This window comes from Euleptes europaea, chromosome 8, assembly GCF_029931775.1.
Source record: "Euleptes europaea isolate rEulEur1 chromosome 8, rEulEur1.hap1, whole genome shotgun sequence".
NCBI classification, from domain to species: domain Eukaryota; kingdom Metazoa; phylum Chordata; class Lepidosauria; order Squamata; family Sphaerodactylidae; genus Euleptes; species Euleptes europaea.
Genome location: NC_079319.1, coordinates 91,482,520 through 91,506,333, shown reverse-complemented (window position 1 = coordinate 91,506,333; position 23,814 = coordinate 91,482,520). Strand labels below are relative to the sequence as shown.

Below are 23,814 nucleotides of genomic sequence, written 5' to 3'. Positions count from 1 at the left end.
CAGCTCACAGGAATGAACAGATGATACGGCCATTCCAACTTAGTTACTGAAACAGTGTCCTTTGTCAACGGGATTCTCAGCAGGATGCTTCCTGCACTTTCTGTGAAGGCTGCCTCAATGACTGTGGACGCTGGAGAAAACAAATTTCGATGTCTTTGGAAGATTTATAACCATGCTGTCCTCCCTTACAGTCTCTTCTCTATCCTCCATTCTCTTTTCCTCCATCTTTTATAGCCTCATGAGAAATGTAGTCTAGAGGGTCAGACCTCAGAAACTCAAAGGAACGAATCTATGAATGTGAATAGCAGAATCTCAAGGCACGAAGGTGCAACAACTATCAAGTATGCTAAGTCGCCTGGATAGTCCGATAGAATAGATGAAAAGGAAGTGCGAGGACAGGCTGGGTGGTTTTTATATTATGTGAATGTGTTAACTGTTCAGATCTGATTCTGTACCTGCTCAGTTCTGATTATGTCAATGTGTATCTGCTCAGATCAGGCTGCATTTGAGTCTAAATGTATTGCTGCTAATCATTCAATTTCTTCTTGATATCAATGAGAAGTGGGAGTAAGCACACACCGCACCAACCAGCAATTCATTATCTAATGCTGCAAGCAAGGAGACCTGCTGCTCTATCCTTAGTCCTTAAACAGTATCACCAGCGAAGCAGAAAGGCATACATAGTTATACACACATGATTATACAGGCTTTAACACTAGGGCAGGTTTCCATGGGCAGAAAGCCATTAATGTCAAATTAAAGCAGTGGCTGTAGAAATAGTTTGAGCAAGTTGTAGGCTTTGTGTGTGTGATATATGTTCCTTCAGTAAACACCTCCACCCAAAAATGTTTTTAAGAGGAAGTCTATCTCGTTAAAGTTAGGATTATGAGAAGCTGCTGCTACTGCAAGGGGAAATTTGCTCATGGGTCAGTTGGTGCCATGAGTAATGGTGTGTCAGTCAGTATAATTCAAATGAGGCATGAGACGTTGGGCTTCTCTGCATTTTCATTTTCCTCGCTTGTGTATTCCCATTGCTTCAGTGGGGGGGTAGGGTGGTGCATATTGATGAACTTGAACTGAAAATAAACCAAAAATTAGCTGTTTTAGCTTTGTTCAGGTTTCAGCTTTACCAAATACCAAAACCTGGGAATAAATCTGAAGCTGAATAGGCGATCGCTGAATCCTCCAAACAGGGCTTTTTTTGGCTTCAGCTTTTCCCAGACTTTCCCCTATGAAAATTTTTAATGAGCTTTGGAGGGGGGCATTTTTGGAGGTAAAGTTCCCACATTTTCAGAGTAGCATGAAAGGACTCTCCTTGCACAAACCCCAAAGTTTGGCAAAGATTGGGTCTGGGGGTCTGATTTTATGGGGCCTGAAATGGGTTGCCCCCCTCCTCCATAGAGAAATATTGCAAATTTCACAATGTTTCTCTATAGAGGAGGGGGGAACCCTTTCTGGACCGCATAAAATTGGACCCCCTGATCAAAACTTTACCAACCATTGAAGTTCATACAAGCAGAGTCCCTTGAAGCTATGTTGCCAATTTGGTGATTCTATCTCAAAAAATGACCCCCCCCGAAATTTTAAAAGTACTACTCACTTTTCACAATATGCAATGGCGGCATCCATACCCAAGAGTCATAGGAAAACTCTTTTTCCCATGAATGCTTACAATTGCGATTGCATTGTCATCATTCATGGGAAAATGAGTTTCCCCACGACTGAGTTTTCCCATGATTCTTGAGTGAGGAAGCAGGTGGCGATTACAGACTGTGAAATGTAATTCACAGTGGGTCGCCGTGTTAGTCTGTCTGCAGTAGTAGAAAAGAGCAAGAGTCCAGTAGCACCTTAAAGACTAACAAAAATATTTTCTGGCAGGGTATGAGCTTTCGTGAGCCACAGCTCACTTCTTCAGATACAGCTAGAATGTGAATCCGTCTGTCTTTAAGTAGAGGAGAGTGAATTCAGACAAGCATTAGTATGTAGATGTTAACAGTATGTAAATGTGAACAGCAGGCGTGATGGGATTAGGTATGGTATGCAGAAGAGTCTGTGATGCCCAGGGGAGAGATGGGGGTGGAGAAATCAGCATTGGTAATGAGCCATGAATGCAAGGTCTTTATTCAGCCCAGGTAAATGCATTGTCTTTAGTTTGAATATCAACTGTAATTCAGCAGTTTCTCTTTCCAATCTCCCTTTGAAAATCCTTTGTAAGAGAACTGCTACTCTTAAATCTGAAACAGAATGTCCTGGAAGGTTGAAATGTTCTCCCACTGGTTTTTGAATATTGTGGTTTCTGATGTCAGACTTATGTCCATTTAATCTTTGTCTAAGAGACTGACCTGTTTGTCCAATGTAGATAGTAGAAGTGCATTGCTGGCATGTGATGGCATAAATCACATTAGAAGATGAGCAGGAGTATGAACCTGAGATAGTATGGCTGACATTGGTGGGTCCAGAGATGATGTTCCTAGAATCTATCTATCTATCTATATATATATATATATATATACTTATTTCCCTCATTATAATGCACATCAATCTCTGACTTTTGTCTTCTGGGTTTCTGGGTTTTTTCCTGTTGTTATTCTGTCTCTCACAGCTACAATAAACCTACCATTAAAATTATGGACTGGTCATTTCTTCGTCAGAGGGCAAACGGGCAAATTCAGCAGGGGATCAAATTCTTTTTCCCCTCACTGTATTTTCCAACCTGGAGCTGGCAACCCTACTAATAGCATTGTTAAGTGGAGGGGATTTCTTTTTAGATACAGCCATCTGTTCCTCTTATTCTCTTTTAAAAGAGGAATTCCTCTTTGGTTGGTCTTTGAAGAAAAATCAGGGCACACTTTTTGTAACTTCAGCCCTATGCAATTATTTTATTTACCCACCAAAGGTCAGTGCTCAAGCAGGAAAACAGAAAAGGTGTGGGAAGATGGGGCATGCCTATGAGCATTTGCAGAGTGGAATTCTGAAGTTTGGGAGCCCCTCTCTTCCTGCCCATCCTCCCTTTGAATTAGAGCTGCCAACCTGCAGGTGGTGGCTGGAGATCTCTCGCTATTACAACTGACCTCCAGCCAATAGAAATCAGTTCACCTGGAGAAAACGGACGCTTTGGCCCTGAAGTCCCTCCCCTCTCCAAACCCTGTCCTCCTCAGGCTCTGCCACCAAAATCTCCAGGTATTTCCCAACTGGAGCTGGCAACCCTACTTTGAATTCCTCTCAGATCCAAACAGGATTGGTTAGAAATGGACTCCATATTCCAAAGACAAGGAATGGGAACATATTGTTGGGTCTCTGGGAGAAACTTGATAAACAAGAACTCAGAGAATTTCTCTTCAGAAGACTACAGCTTAGTTTAACTGCAGTCCTGTTCCTTCATTTGTGGTAGGTCGGGGTGCTGGAACACTTATCCACCATGAGTGTTGGCAATCTCTACCTGCTTAGCTCCCTGCTCTTGCTCCCAAGGTCTTCAGAAGGAGCTGATGACTGAGAGCCAAATGCTGTTGCTACTGGCAAAGTATTACCAACTTTGTTGTGTGGGTGCTCGAGTCTTTTGAAAATCCCCTTTCTGGAAATACATATCGTTACCCATATTCACCTCCTTCCCACCCATCTGGAATGGTATAAGAATTGCCCCTGCATGGTACAAGGCATGGTACAGTAGCAATATGTGTGACTATAATGCAACCGCAAGAACACCACCAACTGGATCTGCTTTTTCCCACCCACTCATTACCTTCTCTTACCTCAAGTTCTTCTGAATGCTATTAAGCCATAATTCTTCTTTTGAAACATATGTGGGAGAGATGAGTGAGTCACTCCCATTGTGTTTCGTGCTTCTGCTAATTACCTCTGAATTGCCACTGAACACTGCATGAGCCACTCAGTGGATTTCCCATTAGATATTTCCTCCGCTTTTGCTGGCTTTGATCTTCATCTGATGGAAAATCTGAAACGTAATGAATTCAAAAGCTTCCTCTCCTTGAAAGGTCTGTTAAGTGGGGGGAAACCCACTTTTTTAGTTCTGTATGTCACTGCATGGAAGCAATCTGGCCATCAATTTAAAAAAATCTATTTAAAGAAGAGATTGTTTTGGCTATATGAATGTTGGTGGCTGCTCTTTGCTTCTTCTCCTGGACCACCCTGAGTGGAAGAGTTATAAAGAAAGGAAATTAGCTAAAGAGGGAGGTCAAATACCAACTCAATTAAGTGGCACAGTCTGTGTGAGCAAGGGTCAACTAGATTTTTTTTTAAAAAAATGACATTCCCTTACTGCTAATGAAATTACTGTGAAAACATTTCAAATTATCCCCTTTTGTTTATTTGATACAAAAATGGACCTTCTCAACCAAATGTAGTACAGGCTGTTGTCAAAGTTGTCAAAGTTTTAGCTGTTTGCTTATGATTGAACTAGATGTTCAGAGCACACCGCTGCCATCAAAGCAAAACAAAAACACTTCTCTTGCTTTCCTCTCCTTCTCTTTAACATCTAGAAAAAACCGCACATGTCCTGGTGCATCCCAGTGTTCTGGTCTTCCCCACTCCTGCTTCACAGCATTGGGTGGAGAAACAAAGAAAGTTGTAATGTTAGGGTACAGGGATCTTCTATAAGGCAATGCAGTAGGGAAAGAGAGCTTTGGCAATTGTACTCTGTGGCATTGAAGTCCCTCCCCTCTGCAAACCCCACCCTCCTCAGGCTCTGCCCCCAAAATCTCCAGGTATGTTTCAACCTGGAGCTGGCAGAGATCAGTTTTCTGGGGGAAAATAGCTGCTTTGGAGGGGGGATTCTAGGGCACTGTACCCCACTGAGGTTCCTGTCCTCCCAGGCTCCACCTCCAAATCTCCAGGAGTTTTCCAACCTGGATCGGGCAACCCTACCCACCATACCCGGCTGGTGGCAAGGGGGAACCTGGCAACCCTAAGTCTGTGTCATTCTAACCTGCTGAGTTCCCTCCCTTCCCTTCCCCAAACCCTGCCCTCCCCAGGCTTCACCCCCAAAACCTCCAGGTATTTCCCAACCCAGAGCTGGCAACCCTTTTCTGAGCCCTGGACAGGGCTTGGGGTTGGAGGTCTTGGGGTTGGAGGACCTGGGGTGAAGAAACAGCCAGACAAGTTGAGGGAACTGGAGTAAAGATGGACAAAAAGTTGAAATTCCTCAAGCATAGCTCCCCTAAGGAAAGGGGTAATTCCCTTCCCTTCCCCCCTTTTTATAATTTTTTATTATTTTTATAATAAGAAAAAACAAAACAAATTATAAAAAACAAAGAAAACAATAACATAAAAATACAAAAATACAAAAAGAGCACTTATACACCATTCAAAATTACCCCATACCATATGCTTCATAAAATACACAGTGCTCTAATACCCACCACCCACCTTAACAGTGTGTCCCACCACCAATAGACTTCCGGAGAAGTGTTTTGACAGTATTTAAAATTATCTTATACTATTATTACTATAAAAAGCATTACATTTTGTCTATAATTCATTAACTATACTTGTAAAATTCATTTTTGCCAGTTTATCCCAAAATGTGATGGCCTTTAGACATGTTTTTTTAAACTCTTCCATATCTTTAACATGTAAAGAATCTTTAAGTTTGGCATCCGCATATACATCCACATTTTCTCTCTCCAGTCCTTGATTGAAGGTTTATTTATTTGCTTCCAGTTTTTTGCTATTATAATTCTTGCTGCCGTAAAGCTATATTGACATATAACTCTATCACATCTATCCATATTGTCTTTGGGAATTCCCAATAAACAAAAAGCAGGATCTTTTTTTACTTTTACATTAATCAAATTATTAGTTTCATTTAATATTAATTTCCAAAATCCCTTATTTTTTTTTACAAAACCACCATGCATGCATAAGCGTGCCTTTTTCAGTTCCACACTTCCAACATAAAGCCATATCATATTTCTTCATTTTGCTTAACAGTACCGGGGTTATGTACCATCTATAAAACATCTTGTATAAATTTTCTCTTATTTCATTAGTAACTAGCTGTACCCGGCCATGCGTTGCTGTGGCCCAGTCTGGTTAAATGGAAAAGAAAGAAAAGAGAAAGCGCACGTTTCTAATATGTTTAATTTCACAATGCTTGTGGGTATACAATATTTTTTGTGGTTCCATTGTCTGTGCAGATATAGAGATTGTCTGGTTTGTCGACTCTAGAACACGCAACATATAATTGTCCATGTGAGAAGCAATCCGTGTCTAGATCTAAACCGCACAATTCTAAAGATTGGCTCTGAGCTTTGTTGATGGTGATTGCAAACGCCAATCGAATTGGGAATTGCAATCTCTTAAATTGAAATGGCATATCCATTGGCATCATAGGAATGCGAGGAATGAGGACATCTTCACCTTTGAAAGGTCCTGTCAAGATTTCCTAGTTGCAGCTTGCCACTTCTCTGGTCTCACACAAGTAAACCGAGGAATAAAATCTAGCTAGCTAGCTAGGACTTGACGTCAAGCATAATGTTTGTGGATTTTTGGTCCAGTCTGAGAGCATCCCAACCACATTTGCCCCCGTAACAAGATGGCAAGACCTTTGTACACAACCTCTTTTGAACCACTCCTTTTGCTTGCCTCAGATTTCTCCGTCTTCTACATAAAGTGAAGAAAAGTAATAGCACTAAGAACTGATATGAAAAGTTAAGAAGCTGATTTCTATTTGTTGCCATCTTCTGGCCTTGGAGTAGGGGTCACTGGGGATGTGGGGGGGAGGTAGTTGTGAATTTCCTGCATTGTGCAGGGGGTTGGACGATGACCCTGGTGGTACCTTCCAACTCTGTGATTCCGCAAACTGTTTTTCTGAAGTCCATGAAAGCTCATGGTGAGATGGAGTGTATTAGAATCAAATAATTAAATACAGGTTCATGGCAGCTAATTTTATATGCAGGTCCAACAAATAGAGATGCCACTGATCATATGACAGTCTAGTTTGAAACTCAGCTGTGCCACACTCAAGTATTACAAGGACAGTTAACACTTACTTAAGAGCTCTTCTGATAAATAACTCTAAAGCAGTCCTTTTCATGTGTGCACATTATGCACAGGAGATGGGAGCTTTTCTTTCTGGCAAGAAATCTGATAGCCTCCCTTTCCATTGCTTGCCCTTTAATGAATGAATATTAGAGAGATCCTGCTGGAATATGGGCAAGGGAGGAATATGGAGGAAATGATAATCAAGGCTTGACTTGGATAGGAAACCCAAATGTTTCCCTTTCCATGATCTGCCTTAGCTTCTCCTAAATATGAAAGTAAGTGAAAGTGCAAAACCAGTGAATGTACTTGAGAGAGTGAGCACCATTGAACTGGGAGGAAAGGACATTCATAATTTGGCTCTTAGATTCATGATCTGCATGAGGCTGACTTGAATCCAAGGAGAGACAGGGAGCTTGCCCATCTCCAGCCTTGATCCTGTGTATGATGGATGAAACAACATTGAATTCTTCCAATATATTTCTTCTATTTAATTATATTATGGAGATGCAGGCCTGTAGCCAGGAATGTTATGGTAAAGGAAGATGAGTACACCAAAAGGGGAGGCTACTTAGTATAGTGTGTGTTGCTTTAACGGCCAACAGATGGCACTGTTTTTCAAAAAACATGTTTTTACCTGTCACAGGTAAAATAAGCAGGTTTTTACCTGTCACAGGTATATAAAAACACGTGCATATTCAAATGCAATGTTGTGTCAAAATTTCAAAGCAATCGGTGAAGAACTTTCGGAGATTTAAGATTTTGAACAAACAAACATTTACATTTTTATTTATATATATAAGATTGTAAATTTATATTCCCTCTTCCATAAATTTTCCCATATTTCCAGATCAATATTATAACCGAACTCCTTCATCCATTTCACCATCACTGGTTTTATCCTTTCTTGTTCTAAGTTTACTTCAGTTAATAACTTATAAATTCTTCCTATCAATCCTTTGTTTCCCTTATTTAATATAATTTCTAATTTAGATTTATTTTGATTAAATCCCCTCAAATTATCTTTGTTAAATATATCCCTTAATTTATAATACATAAACCAATCTTTACTTTTTAACTCTTCTCTACTCTTCAGAAACCAAACCCCTTCCTTACATTCCGTAATTTCTCTATAAATATCAATATCCAAATTTAATTGTACCCCTGTCTTCATAAAAGCTTCTACAGGGTTAATCCACCCAGGGGTTTTACCTTCCAAAAATCCTTTATATTTCTTCCAAGTCTGAAGTAAACCGCCTTTAATAATATGGGAGTTAAATTCTTTATTTACTTTCTCTTTTTCATACCATAAATATGAATGCCAACCGAAACATAAATTAAACCCTTCTAATTCTAATATTTTAGGATTCTCTAATAGAATCCAATTTTTTAGCCAGGTAAAACATGCTGCTTGATAGTACATTCTCAAATCTGGTAATCCTAAACCTCCTGTTTCTTTTAATTCAACTAAGTTATTATATGATATCCTATGTCTTTCCTTACTCCATAAAAAATTTAAAATATCTTTTCTCCAATTTTTAAATATCTGTACTCCTTTCAAAATTGGTAGGTTTTGAAATAAAAAAGCATCTTGGGCAATACCATCATTTTAATAACTGCAATTCTACCCCATAATGATAATGGTATTTTCCCCCAGTTTTTGAGACCTGTTACTATCTGTTGCCATTGTTTAATATAATTATTCTGAAATAAATTAAGATTATTTGATGTTTGTCTAATTTCCTCTAAAATATTTTTCTTCTGAGCCTCTCTCTCTTTAAACCATCTTGTATTTTGTTGTATTAACAATCCTCTAATCACTGCTTTACCGGCATCCCATACTACATCTTGCTGAGTACCCTTATCTGTATTTTCAGCAAATTAGTTCTGTATATCTACCTTTCATTTATCCACTATCTTTTTATTTTTTAATAAAAATTCATTTAGTACCCAAGGCTTGTTCCTCCTATCTTATTGATACAGCATTACGATCAGACAATTCCCTGGGTAAAATCTCTGGATTATCTGAGAGATTTGTTAATCCTTTAGAAAGCCATAACATATCTCTTCTAGAGCCTGTGAGATATCTAGATGAAAAAAATGTATATCCCTTTTTGTTACCATAAACCAATCTCCAAACATCAAATATCCCATTAGTCTGTAAGAGCGTTGAAATTACCCGGTAGCTTACCCTCACATTTCCCCTTCTTTTTCTTAGCAGACCTATCTATTTTAGGATCTATTACTCCATTAAAGTCCCCCATCCAAATAATTTTTTCTAGAGCGGGTTCAGCCAAAATTGTAGCTAAATTGTTATAAAACATTTTTGATTTGTGTTAGGTGCATAAATTCCCACCAACAGAATCTTTTGGAAACCACAAGTTATTTCTACCATCAAAATTCTTCCTTCTTTATCTTGAAAAATAATCTTTGGTTCTAATATCACAGGTAGATACATAGCTATACCATTAGTTTTTTTCTTCTCGTTACAAGATGTGAAAAGTTTACCTAACCTTGGTTGTTCCAATCTAAATATATCCTTCTGTAAGATATGCATTTCCTGTGAACAAACAATATTAGCTTTAGATTTTTGAAGGTGATAAAATACTTTCTTCCTCATTCTGGGAGAATTCAGACCATTGATATTCCATGATAGTACCTGTAACATATTAAAGTTCAGTTAGACCCATTTTTACATTTTACATTTTTTACTCCCAAAGATGGTATCCATATACATTTATCTCTTTATCCTGTACCCCCTCCCTCCCCCTCTGTTCCCATTGAGTTCAGTTCATAACTGCTCAGCCATCCTTATTGTCTGACAGGGAATCCTCTGCTGGTTCAGTTGGCAGTGCTCCACCACTTGCTTCTGAGGCCTTTTCCTCTTCAGTAGGTTCTTTGGCAGAAGACTGTTTGGCTGGTTTAAAAAGCTCTGAGTCATATTTTCTTAAGAATTGTTCAGCCTTACTGATATCTATAATTTTAAATCTTTTAGCCTTGAAAAGAAAAGTGATGCCTTGTGGAAATTCCCATCTGAATTGAATCCCATTGAGTCTCAGTTGTTCTACAATCTCTGAAAAATCTTTTCTTTTTCTAAGCAGTCTTCCTGGGATTTCCTTCATCAATCTCAAAGGGGTACCCTCTATTGTAAGAGGAAGTTTGTAATGGGTAAGATCACGATGGCTCCTGGATAAAAGCTGAACTAGGCAATCTCTTGGTACTTTATTTTTAGTTGCAAAAGAAGAATTAATTCTGTAAGCCATTATAATCATCCCTTCAACGACTTCTTCCTCTTCTTGCAAAAAAAAACTGCCAAAAGTACTTTTAAGTATCCCTTTAGATCTCCTCCTTCTATATTTTCCTTCAACCCACGGATACGAATCGAATTTTCCTTAATCTTGAGTTCAATCATTGCCATTTAGTTATCTCGTTTTTCATCTCTCTCCTGAGATGCTTCCAGTGACATTTCCAAAGTATCCACCCTCTTTTTAATATCCTTATTCTCCTGTGCATTTTTTGAACGCTTACTCTCTACCTTATCCTGTCGCACAGTCAAGGACGTAATTGAGTCTTGCAAAGATGATATTGCAGCTGTGTTTTGTGAGATGGTCATTGAGTTTTGGGCAATAGCTGCTGTATTTTGACTCAATTCTTGCTTCATTTCTGTAATCTCCTGATATGTTTTTGTTAAGAGTTCATGCAAGGAGTTGAGTGTCACTTCTGGTTTTGGTTTTGGCGTCATCTTTGCAGCAACAGATGTACCTAAAGAGGGTGAAATGGCTGATGTTGTTACTATATTAGAAACGGAAGCTCTACATTGCTGAGAGTTTTGCTGTACCTGGAACTGTTTTGAGTCTTTGAGGAATACCCTGGCATGCTTCTCTTTTTTTCCTCCTATTAGTCCTAGGAGGATGAGTAACAAAAAGTTTGTAATCCACAGAAAGGAGGGAGATAACGTTTCTTGTTTACACCATCAACTTGGGAATCTTAGTAGAAGATAAAAACATTTCAGTTTAAAGTCTGACCTTAGAGAGAAACCTCATACACCAACTTCATTACTGTTAACGTTTCATGCCAGTAGTTTGTCCGTCTGAGATTTTAAACTGATGCTTCAGCCACTGACAGAAAGATTTTTAAACTGTGTCACAGAAGACAGAAGGCTGGCGAAAAGCCAAGTTTCGTTTAGAGTCACGTAATGAGAGTACTAGCTTGAGTACTTTGTTCTGTAGAAATAAGACTGTCAAACACCTCAGTTTGAATTTAGTGAGAATATAAACGAATGTAGGTTAAACCTTGCTGTTTTTCTTGGAGTCTCCCCACCACGTCTCCAGGCTGTCGTTTGAAGATGGCGCCGGCTCCGTGGCTGAGCCCGTCAGAGCGACTGCCGCCGATTTCTCGGCGGCTATCGCTTCAATGACGAGCTGCCTGCCTGCGCCCGGTTCAGCATCTCCTCTTGCACCGAGGAGTGCTGCTTGCCAGATGGTAGGGGGTGAATTCCTTGCCCCCCCCCCGGCAGCTCGAAGCCTGAGTGCGAAGGGTCACACTTCCAGCGATGGGATCGCTCCTACCTGGAAGTCCCTTCTCCCCCTTTTGACCAGGCTTAATGATACAACTGTTTTTCTGTGTGGATCTTTGTAGGTTTGTTGCCACTTGCCAAGTGAAGCCTGCAAATCTCTTGAAATTACAACTGATCTCCAGACTGCAGAGATCTGTTCCCACATGGGGAATGGCAGCATTGGAGGGAAAACTATAGGGCATTATACCTGCTGTCCATCCCCTCTTCAAATCTTGGCTTCCCAGGCTCCAGCTCCAAATTTCCAGGGATTTCCCAACACAGAGTTGGCAACTCTATGCTCTTGGGACCCTAGGTGTGATCTTTCTGGAAGTTAAGGTTGCCAGGTCCCTCTTCACCACTGGTAGGAGGTATTTTGGGTAGAGCAAGAGGAGGGCAGGGTTTGGGGAGGGGAGGGACTTCAGTGCCATAGAGTCCAATTGCCAAAGCGGCCATTTTCTCCAGGTGAACTGATCTCTATCAGCTGGAGATTAGTTGTAATAGCAGGAGATCTGCAACTAATACCTGGGGGTTTGCAACCCTACTGGAAGTCATAGGGAGCTGCAGCGATGGAGGGAAATGTTGGAAGCATGCTGTATGCCTTCCATACATGGATCATAGCTGCTGCTCATTGTCAAGAGACTTGGCTTGGGGTCCATACATGGACATGGGTGCTGCTCATTGTCAATCTACAGAAACAAGGAGCTTGGCTTGGCTCCTAAGCACCACAAGCAGAGTCATGCTAGAGGAAGGCAACTTCCCCAGCTCCCCTCTCAACCCCTCCAAAATGAAACTCTCTCAGATCAGTGGACCTGACAAAACAGTTCTGTGAATGGAACTGAGGTATGAGATACCCTAGTTTCTTTTATAGATTCAGTCAAACCAATCCAATTCCTCCGCTCCCTCTAAGACACCATTATTTTAATGGCTTGGTTTTAGTTGTTAAGCCACCTTGAGCAGGTCTCGAGAGAGGTGTCACATACATTTTCTGAATAAATAAATAAGTCATGTCATATTTACTGTTTCACTTGAGGTTGCTTGGACTAATTCGCTGGAACAAAAAAGCATCTGGCAGCAGGTACGTCCTCTCACCAGCCACACATAATTTTGTTTGTTTGCCTCCACATTTATAATGAATTGCCTGTAGGAGTCTGGTCGAGAGCCGCAAAGATATCATTCTTCATTAAAATCACAACTGAAAGATTGTGGTGGAAAGGAGCGATCTTACATTTTCACCTGCAATAAACAATTTCTGGGCTGTTTGTTATAATGCCATGAAATATTAATTTTAATTGCCTGCTGCTCTAAAAGGTTCTCTGTTTGCCCAATGTATATCATATATATCCAACTGGGACAGTGGCAATTAAGCTGGGATGCAAACCAGCTTTCTCTTCAATAAAAAATTAATTAAGAAGGAGTTTATGCTTTTTGATGGTTCACTTCAACAAACTTGTGAACAGCAGAAGATGCCCCCAGATTAATATTCATGCCTCTTAGATCTGAATATCCTGTTGACAAGAGCTCAAAAACACTAACAAGCCACTTTCACATGGGAGAAATGTCTCAGCAAATGCAGCATTCGCATTTTGACTAAAACAGGAACCAAAGAGAAAATGCACCCAAAAAGTACAGGCCATGATTGAAAATCGAATTAAACGTTGTTACTGTATCTAAGGAAGAAAACCATAGGGGACTGGTAGGGAAGAGGTGGTGGGGAGAGGCATTTCATTCCCACTGGAGCTCTAGAAGACCTCTTTGGGGTTGAGAGCATAGTCAGTGATGGTGCTTGAGTTCATATATCCAAACTTGGAAATGCAAATGGAGTTGCCAGCCTCTGGAGTTGCCAACCTCCAGTTAGTAGCTGGAGACCTCCCGCTATTACAACTGATCTCCAGCTGATAGAGATCAGTTCCCCTGGAGAAAATGGGTGCTTTGGCAATTGGACTCTATGGCATTGAAGTCCCTCGCCTCCCCAAACCCTGCCCTCCTCAGGCTCCACCCCCAAAAACCTCCAGGTATTTCCCAACCCAGAGCTGGTAACCTTAAAAATGGCATAATGCATGCCTTCAAGACAAATCTCCAAAAAAAATTACCTGGCTCCTATTTAGGCTTGCCAGGCCCACACAGGGGTGGGGCATCACCAGTCCAGGGCTCCTCCCCCTGTCGCCAATCAGCTGGCCAGCAGGGGACCTTAACCGCAGCAAAGGGAGGCCTTGGTTAGTATCATGACAATGTGCACCAGAAGAGACGTCATCACGTCACCAGTGATACAAGATTATCTGGAATTTAAACAAAAACTCTACCATAGAGTTTTGCCCAAAATATCAGAGTGTCCCCACATCACTGGCAATGGGATGGCATCACTTCTGATGCATGACAAAGGTAACCTCACCTTGTCACTAGACACCAGGCCTCTTTTCAGTGCTGGTAAAAAACCCTGACCCCCACCCCTCGCTGGTTGCCAGGGGGTACCAGACAACCCTACTCCGATTCTACATCCAAGCCAGAGAAGAACTTCCCCTTTTCACCCTTTCTTTGTCTCCACTCACTTGGTTGTGATTAGCCAACCTCCAAGTGGTGGCTGGAGATCTCCCACAATCACAACTGATAGTTCCAACTTGTTCTGCCGAGTCCCAGTAGTTGCTAGAGTATTTGATCAAGCTTCTTTACTGCAAAAAGTAATGAAAGGGGGAGACCTGCATCTCCACACCTGGCTTTAATTAAACAATTGTGCTAGACTGTAACTGGAAGCTGCTTTAGGAGCCAACCTGGCTGAACAGAAGTATGAATATATTTCATTATTGTCCTCTCCAATAACAACAATATGCCCAGCATGAAATGAAAACTAATAGGCCACCCCAGAAAACTGCCTGAAAAAATGAAACAGGAATCAGGTATTACTTTTAATGTACTCTAAAGTAATCTGTCTATGGTTAAGAGCCATGGCGACTAAAGGGATCCTCCATATTCAGAGGCAGTAGCCTCTGAATATGTGCTAGTAATAGGGTTGCCAGGTCCCTCTTCACCAAGGCAGGGTTTGGGGAGGGGAGGCATTTCAATGTCATAGAGTCCAATTGCCAAAACGGCCATTTTCTCCAGGTGAACTGATCTCTATCGGCTGGAGATCAGTTGTAATAGCAGGAGATCTCCTGCTACTACCTGGAGGCTGGCAGCCCTAGTGCTCAGTGTTTTTTCATGCTCTGGCTGGCTTTTAATATTGATTTTTAATTAATGTTAATATTTTATGTGTTTTAATATGTTTCATTTTGTAAGCCACCATGAGTAGGTTCCCTGGCGAGGCAGCGTAAATCTTTTCTAAATAAATCAATAGACACATTTTGGAAGAAGGAAAATCTAGTTGAGGATTGCTAAATCCAAACCATAGTGATTCAAGATTATTCCAACGTGTCCAAAATGTATGTGATATAGATGTTCTGAATTGCTGAGCCAAAGAATTGATACAAGAGATGCAACAGCAGTCATCCTAGGTGCATCAACCTGTCACTACATCATAAGCAATACTTGCATGGTGGGCAGCTCATTCCTGAGCTTTGTGGTGGCTGGGGACAGCAGAGCCGAGGCACCGCCTCCAAAGTGGTTTCCCAGCTGCTGAAAGGCTAAAAAAAGCCTTTTAAAATCTTTTTTTGGGGGAATGGGGCATTTCCCTCCATTGAAAACAGCATGGCTGCACCAGAAAAAAAACTGGTACAGCAACGCTATTGGTGGAGGGGGTGTTCCCGGCCTGGAGGGGCTTAGGAAGCAGACTAACATCAGCTCGGCCCCCGGGAACACCCCAGGAATGCTCCCCCCACACCAGTGGCAAGTCAAGTTTATTAATACGGTTGACTGACCAATGCCAACACATCAAAATTTCCAGACACAATAGTTTTGCACTGCAGAATCACAGACTGTCCATACATATAAAGGTGTAAGGTCAATAAAAGGAACCCCTGGTTAAAATTATCACATAAAAATTGATAAAATTGTAAAATATTCTAACAATCATTCTCTAATAAAGCTCTGCATATTTTAATAGCAATAGCGCAGAACTTGGCAGTTTGGAGCGCAAGCTGAGGGTCTTCTCCTTATAGGAGCTTCTTTGCCAACCCCCCCCCCCACACACACACACCAGTGCCACATTTGTCTTCCGGGATTTACCGTATATACTTGTGTATAGACCGAGTTTTTCAGCCCCAAAAAAGGGCTGAAAAATCCCAACTCGGCCTATATGCGGGTCAATACGGTAGGTAGAGGGAGGGGGGACTTACTGCCACCGCCGCCACCTCCAGCGTGCCTTCCCCCGGGCCAGGAGCGGCCTGCTGGGCCTCCTGCGCACCGGGGGGGGGGCCGCCGCCGCCAGCTGATCACCGCCTCTCCCGGTAAGTAGGGGGTTCAGGGGCTCTTCCCCCTCCCCCCTAGGGTGGCGCTGGGGTCAGGGTGGGTCTGGAGGGCCCGGGAGGCCAGCTGGGAGGGCGACCCGGGGGTTGTATAAGCCGACCCTCGATTTATACGCAGGTGCCTAATTTTTCCCCATTTTTTGGGTGAAATTAGGCACCTCGGCTTATACGCGGGTCGGCTTATACGCGAGTATATACAGTAGGTCTCGGAGAAACTGCAGTGGTTGGGGAGCGACATGCAGCTGTGCGACATCCAGGCGCTGATGGAACTGCCCCTGCCGCCAGCGTAAGTGCCTCTTATAATGGAATAAGAGAGCACTTATACTGGCGGCAGGGTCACGCTACCTCCAAAGAACTTTCAGTCCATTTCTCAGGAATGGGCTGTTAAGCTACTTGACATGAACACTGACAGTGACCGTCGAGGCAATCCAATCAGGGCCCCACTTTGTGTCTCATCAAAGGAGTCAAGCAAAGCAACTTTGCCTGGTGATCATGTTTATGGTACAGTATATCTACCTAAGTCCCATTCAACTGGATGAGGCATTGTGGCACCAACTGACATTTATAAATCATGCTCTGGGTATCTAATGCCTCAGTGTCTGTACCAGATTATAATTTCCCAGTGGTAGTGACTTAGTTTTTCTTTCCTTCCGTTGTCCAGATTTAAGGCTGAGAATGCACAGCACGCACACACATACATACAAATAATCTGTCACATTGATTATTATTATCCAGTTCACCAGATTAGCCTCCGCCAGTCATATGGAGGAGTGGGGAATCAAACCCGGTTCTCCAGATCAGAGTCCACTGCTCCAAACCACTGCTCTTAACCACCACACCATGCTGGCTCTCAAAAAGCAATATATTCACAATGAAAACTTACATACACTGTAAAAAGTGGAAACTTGTTGAACTGCTATCAGATATTTTGTGCTGAATTCCAAACAGGTGCTATATTTTCCACCCAGGGTTCATTACCTTTTCATTGAAATAGAGCAGGAGGAGAAGTAGATTGGTTTAAAAACTGTTCAAAGGTCATAGAAAGGGTATTCATACAAACATTATGAGTTCCCTTTCCTTTTTTTTTTTTTTTTTTTTTTTTGCATTCCTAGTTCCATTTGAGTTGTTCTGGGAGAATGATTTATGTGGTATGCATGTGGCAACTTGGGATTCTTCTGAGATTTTTATTTCCTTTGGAAAAATAAAAATCCTTTCATAGCTACCCTTCTATTTCTGTTACATTGTATTGTAGAGAAATTATTTCTTATTGCACATTTTCCAGATCAGATACTTTTACTATTGGGTCCTTCTCAATTTGCTAAGGATATGTTTACATTTTTAAAAAAGCAAAGAACTTTAAAGTAAAAAAAAATGACTCTTCATGTCATAGTTTTGTAAGACCATTTTTAAACTCCACTGATTTTCCTAACAGAGAACCAATAATTGGGATAATTTAAAATTTTGCATCCTTGATATTTCAAACTGGAAATCCCAATTTCAGTGTCTTTTGTGTGAGCTGATACCCATGATTCTATATGTTTGCACTGTTTCTTTACACAAGAACATCAATATATCTAATTATCAACATGGCCCCATCTGTGTATACTTAAATCCAGAAACTGGGGTAATGGACCGCAGATCTTTCAACACACCTGAGAAAGTCTTCAGGGTTGCAGAAAAATCTGAAATCTAAACAAACAAACACACGAAAATATAATCCTCTCAAAATGATAGAAGCAGTATCTGTAACTTTAAGAAACAAATGCCCTCAGTAGCTATTGCTATACAACCACAATAATATTGCCAGCCTTCAAGCTTTGGTTTCTCTCAGTCAAAAGCAAGTGGACAGGGAATGGCCCTTTCCATAGTTGTTTTGGCCTTTGAGGGAGGACTCATTGGGGATGGATCAGGCAGCAACCACCAGATGGCTTGTTACTAGGGAGCTTGCATGACTTACCCAAGCCCAGCTGCTTGCTACTGTTCAACAACAACAACAACAAAAACAAAGAGTATTGTGTGTAATGGTTACAGCTTCAGACTAGGATCTGGGAGACCCAGGTTCGAATCTCCATTCTACCGTCGAAAGTCACTGGGCTTAGAAAGGTGTAACTCTGCTTAGTATTGCACTGTAAGAGTTATACAGAATAAGGGATTTCAGTAAGTACAGTTCGAGTGGGCTGAGAAAGGCATGACCTGCCTAAGTATTTATACACTTCTTATTTAGCTCAGAGATTTCTTAAGCACAACACACTTTATCCTTCCCAAGAGGGCACATTTCACTTTTAACATAACCATCCTATTCATTCAGAGTTCTAATTTATGTCACTGTGTCTGGCCCAAGCCATTGGGGAAGGAAACAGATGCTGTAAAACACCAATCAAAATACCCCCAGAGCTGACAACAAAATTACAAATTAAATGGAATTTCATTCTGCTTACGAACTGCCAACAACCAACACAAGCCTTATGTGTATCTTTATGACAAGCCTGACATTTGAAATATTCTTATGCATTTGTTTCTCATGAAAAGACATGTAAAATAGCATTTCCTCTCTCTTCTCACCCTGAGTTTGTTCTCTTTCTGGATGGCTTGTGGGGATTTTTTTTTTAAACCCAATAAATTCTTGATCAGCACCCAGCACACTGTAGTTGGGTGATTACTTTGCGACCAATCAGCACCATTTTGGAAAAAGTGATGATCAATAAACATGGGGACTATAAATGCAAGTAATCTGCAGTCATTTTGGTGCTAATGAAAGAATTAGCCAAAACCAAAGGAAAACTCTGGGCTGCAGTAATTACAATAAAGCTCTTAACTTTGATGCCTCTCATGTATGAGGTAAGAAAGCTCTGTGTGGGGCAGAGACGTGCATGCACAAAAATGATGTCATTTTCAATCCAATAATCAAACTGTCTGCTTTTCAGTTTCCCTTCCATTGTGTACAGGAACAGAGAGAAAAATTCAATAAGGATTTACAATGGTCTAATTGTGTTGACAGCAATGCTCCTTTCTTAAAAAAACAAACAAACACATTTTATTGGATTTTTTAAATGATACATAATGAAGAGGGGAAAAGGGGGTAGGGAACAATTGTCTTAACATATCATACTGGGTTAGCGTCCAGAGCAGGTCTTCTCCATTCCTGTCTTTTCCCTAAGCATCAAATTTCTGTTCTAGTCTAATATCTATTTTCACTTTATTTCTTCTCTATAATCATTATATAATTCATAAAAATCAGACAGTTGCTCTAACATTTCTCACATTCTACTGTTCTAACTCGTATCTTTGGTCATAAAAATAAAGCATTATTTCTATCTTTAGTTCACAGTATATCTTTCAAATTCAAATTCAAATAACCTTTAATGGCATAAGATAACAATTAATATAAATTTCACTCAGATATCAAACAACCATAGAAAAATAGTTAAATACATCAGATTACCCCCAGTTCTCTTTTCGACAAATCTTTAGGACGTTATTAAGAAATCTGGCCACCTCCACAGTGATGTCGGGAAACACATCTTTCAGTACATGTCGTTCTTTAGCTTGAACAGTCAAGCCCATTAGGTTAATAGGTTAATGTGTTTAAGCTGAAGGGCAATAGAAAAGAATATGCCCAATTGGTTCTACGCTTCCTAATGCACGTGTACAAAGTCTATCATCATAACCCACTTTTTGAAATCTGCCATATAAAACCACAGAGGGCATTACATTGAACCTGGCCAGGGAAAAGGCTCTATGCAAATGTGGGTCTTTTAAAGAGTTAAGATAGATGCTGTTCCACCTGTCATCATTGAGTACCCTAGCCTTAGTGGAGAGCAAATTTTGTCAGCAGCGCTACTGAGGTCTTGTAGTTGTATGTCCAAAATTCTACCCTTGATTGTTTGAAGTGTATATCTTTCAGAGAATGCTTTCCATTTCTGTTCATCCGGTGATTTTTTCTTCATCCAATTGGAGAGTCTTGCCATGTCTGCATATTCATACATTTTTGTAATCCACTCGTTTAATGATGGTATTTTTTTTCCCTTTCCAGTACCTGGCATAAAGTGTTCTTGCTGCAGTCATCCCATATAAAAAAAGTTCTTTATCTAGAGGCTTTAGTTGTGTAGGAGTCAATCCTAACAGAAAGTGTTTAGGTTGGAAATCAAAGTTCAAATGTAAAATCTCTTGTAGTTCTCCATGTATTTCTTTCCAGTATTTCTGTGTCTTTCTACAACTCCACCATTGATGAAAAAGGGTGCCATCAGTCGCTGAGCATTTCCAGCAGTTGGCTTGGTTAGATTTGAACATTTTTTGAAGATCATTTGGAGCAAAATGCCACCTGTAGAACATCTTGTACCAATTTTCTCTATTTGAGAGCTTGGAAATTTGATACCTTGCTGCCACATTTTTCCCCACGCCTGCAAAGGTATCATTTCTCCAAAATTCTGCATCCATTTCACCATACAAATTTTTACTTGCTCCGGGGCTGTTTCTATTGCCAGTAACATTTTATAAATTTTTGATAATAAATGATCTTGTTTATTTATTATAGATTCAAATTCAGTCTGTTTTCTTGTTTTCCCTTTCTGTAGATATTTGGTTCTTAATGCGTGGATGATTTGCATATAAGGAAACCATGGTATCTTGATATTATCATTGATTAATTCTTGAAAGGTTTTAACATTACCTTGTTTGTTAATGAGGTCTTTAAAGGTTAGGAAGCTGTATTTTGACCTAGTTTTCCAATGCCAATATGCTTCTGTAGGAGACATCATCTCTGGTGGTGATGGACTGATCAGTAAATTATTCCCATGGAGTCCAGTGCTTAAAACAGTAGCTCCATTACAGAGGTGTTAGGATATGTAGAGGGTTCGTGTGGAACTTGACAAGTGGATAGAATGCCATTTTGTTTAAAAAGGAATTGTATGCCACCTCCTGAGACCTGCTTGAATTGGCTCGCAAAATAAAATGAGAGAAGAAGAAGAAGTTATTATACCCTGATTTTCTCTACCTTTAAGGAGTTTCAAACCAGCTTACAATTGCCTTCCCCCTCCCTTCAAAATGGTAGAAATGTACGCAGAAATGCCAGTCCAGCTGGTCCTGTTTGGTCAGAGCATCTGCTAAGTGTCCCAGTTGAACAACTTCCCTGTCAGGCACATATTTGCGGAGTTACTCTCTTCCCTTGTGGTCCTCCCATTGCCTAGGGAACTGAAATCAGACAGGTGCCAAAAATAACCATCAGATCCAAATGTCACCAGTTGTTGCCAGTTGTTGGTTTGCCAGGGAGAGCTGGATATAAAAATAAACATAAATAAATGAACATTAATTATTTCATTCATATTAGTTATGTTAGCTATACTAAAGAACACATGATACAGTTGACCCTCCCAAGTCTTTTCAGTAGTCTGAAACTGTCAATTATGTAGGAAGCATATTGTCATCGATGATCAGAATTTGGTCAACCTTTGCCCATAAGAAGGAGAGAAGTGAAGTATTCTATGATTCTATGACCTTAGGCAGTTCATGAGAGGGAGGGCATCTTGGGCATCTTCTGGGCATGGAGTAAGGGTTACTGGGGGTTTGGGGGAGGTATTTCAGAATTTCCTGCATTGTGCATGGGGTTGGACTAGATGACCCTGGTGGTACCTTCCAACTCTATGATTCTATGATTCTATAATTCTTTAGCTGGAACATCAATTCACATTCCAGCTGACCTGATTTTTCATTGAAAGTTCTGAAGGAAATTCTTGCTCTGGGAGTAAAAGAGCTTGGGGTTATTAGTATTATTTATTCATTGGTTTAAGCGTCTGTAAATTCTCAGCCAGTGAGTTGCTAGAAGGAGATTCCCCCCTCCTCTTGTAACAGAATAGAGGATATTTCAGTCAAACAAGCAAGTTTCATTAGGATTTTTTCAAAATGCTGTTTATATTAAAGGTACATTTATAAATAATTTGAAAGGAATCTAAAAAAAAATCCATAGAGGAGCAATGAAGGGAAGATCTGCAAGTCATAGTAATCCCCCCCATTTCTAGTGATGGGGCAAAACTGGATCAGGAAAGCAGGTTTGGATTTTTGGACTATAGGAAATAGGGTTGGCTGGGACCCCTGGGGCAAGTGACATGCCTGCTGGATCCATACATTTGGATAGTCCCTTGCTATAGTGCCCTCATCTCTGCGTTCCTTTACTTGGACGCAGCTGACATCTATCTCGATGTCACTCATCTGATTGGTAACTATACTTTCCCCACATCCTCATATCCTTATGTCCACCCTCTCTTTCCTTTTATTTACCAATCCTTGAATGTATTGGGTTCTGTGTGATTTGCTGTGAGTGTGTGTGTGCAACTGAAATAATTTAAATAAAATTCTTAAATTTCATACAATGCATCTTTATCGAGACTATTTCCACTGGTGTGCTCATCCTCGTAAGATAGGTATAAATGGTCCTGTACGCCAACCTCTCACAAAGCTCTTTTTGTCTCCATTGCTAATTCTCCCAAACAACTGAAGACTATGTAATTGGCATAACAGTGGCTTATATCTTTTCCATCTTGTGATGCCTTCAGACATGGTATGTGTCATTGTTAGTGTAGTCCTTTTTGCAATTTGGCCCTAATCAACAGGGGGGAACGCCTGAATATAAGAAACCTTCTTTACACAACCATGTACTCTTGTTCTTAAGGAGTTGCTAGTTTAGGTTCTACATCTGGTTTTATGGTGCACTCCAATCTAGGCAGTGACCTGCGCAAATAGCAGTAAATGCTCTTTGACAAAGTGATGAGGCACTCACGCAAGCTTGAAACGTATGATGAAAACCTGGACAGAGAAATCAGACACACATTATATCAAGTGGAATAATAACACACCACTGGGCTAGAGAAGGAGCAACTTCGAGCAGTCACAACATTGTCAAGTATACACTAATAATATCCAGTACTAGCAAGCAAGTGCTAAGTTCCAAAAACCCAAGCACATAGACATGCAAGGGACAAGGAGAGAGGTGAAAAGCCAAAGAAGTGGAGGAAGAAAATCAAGCAGAGGCTAGAGCAACCCATCTGTCAAAGTCCAGCAAAAGGTTCAGTTCCCTAGGTAGGTGTCTGTTGGAGTGAGCGACTGAACCTGACATTGGGGGGGCGGGGGGCGCTACATCACTCTAACAGTGTATAAGTGTTATCTCCTTGAATGGGATGTCCCTTTCTTTGTTTCAACCTGGGAGCTGCCCTCTGACCCCTCCTCACTCTCTGTGTCCTTTGTTCTTCCCTTTCTCTGCATGGGTCTGCATGGAGTCACATGCCTGGACAGGCCTCTTCTGTAGAAACAATCCCATATACTCCCATGTACATGATGCCAGATCAGCTGGCCACTTGTGACAAGGAACAATACTCTTTAGATTAAGATTTTCTTTCTAGGTTTTCAATCTCCATCTGAATGTGAACTGAATCTACTTGAATAAATGCAAGTTTTACTTATACTGATTCAGACCCTTGGTCCATCAAAGTCAGTATTGTCTACTCAGACCAGTAGCGGCTCTCCAGGGTCTCAGGCAGAGGTCTTTCACATCATCTACTTGCCTGGTCCCTTGAACTGGAGATGCCAGGGATTGAACCTGGGACCTTCTGCATATCAAGCAGATGCTCTACCACTGAGCCACAGCCCCTCCCCAAATCCAAGAGGATGAGTAGTGAAGAAGACAAGGGATCACCCCATCAGTGGTTGGATCCAGCAATCTGCTTGTACAAGGATTGTGGCTCTTCCCAACCTTCCCCTTCCAAAAGAAGTTCCTGCCAACCCTGGATCGTTGATTCCCAGGGTCATGGGATCCATGAGTAACTGCCATGTAGTTTTGTGAGATGTAGTGACAAAAGGGAGAGGGGGAAACTATTACAT

The 23,814-nt window shown here is 40.9% G+C and overlaps 1 non-coding gene across 1 annotated transcript; it reads right to left on the bottom strand.

Annotated features, from left to right (window-relative positions):
- Positions 1 to 23,512: 23,512 nt before the first annotated feature.
- On the bottom strand, positions 23,513 to 23,584 carry TRNAI-GAU (transfer RNA isoleucine (anticodon GAU)). The gene has a single exon. It is a non-coding gene; the product is annotated as a tRNA-Ile (tRNA).
- Positions 23,585 to 23,814: the final 230 nt, after the last annotated feature.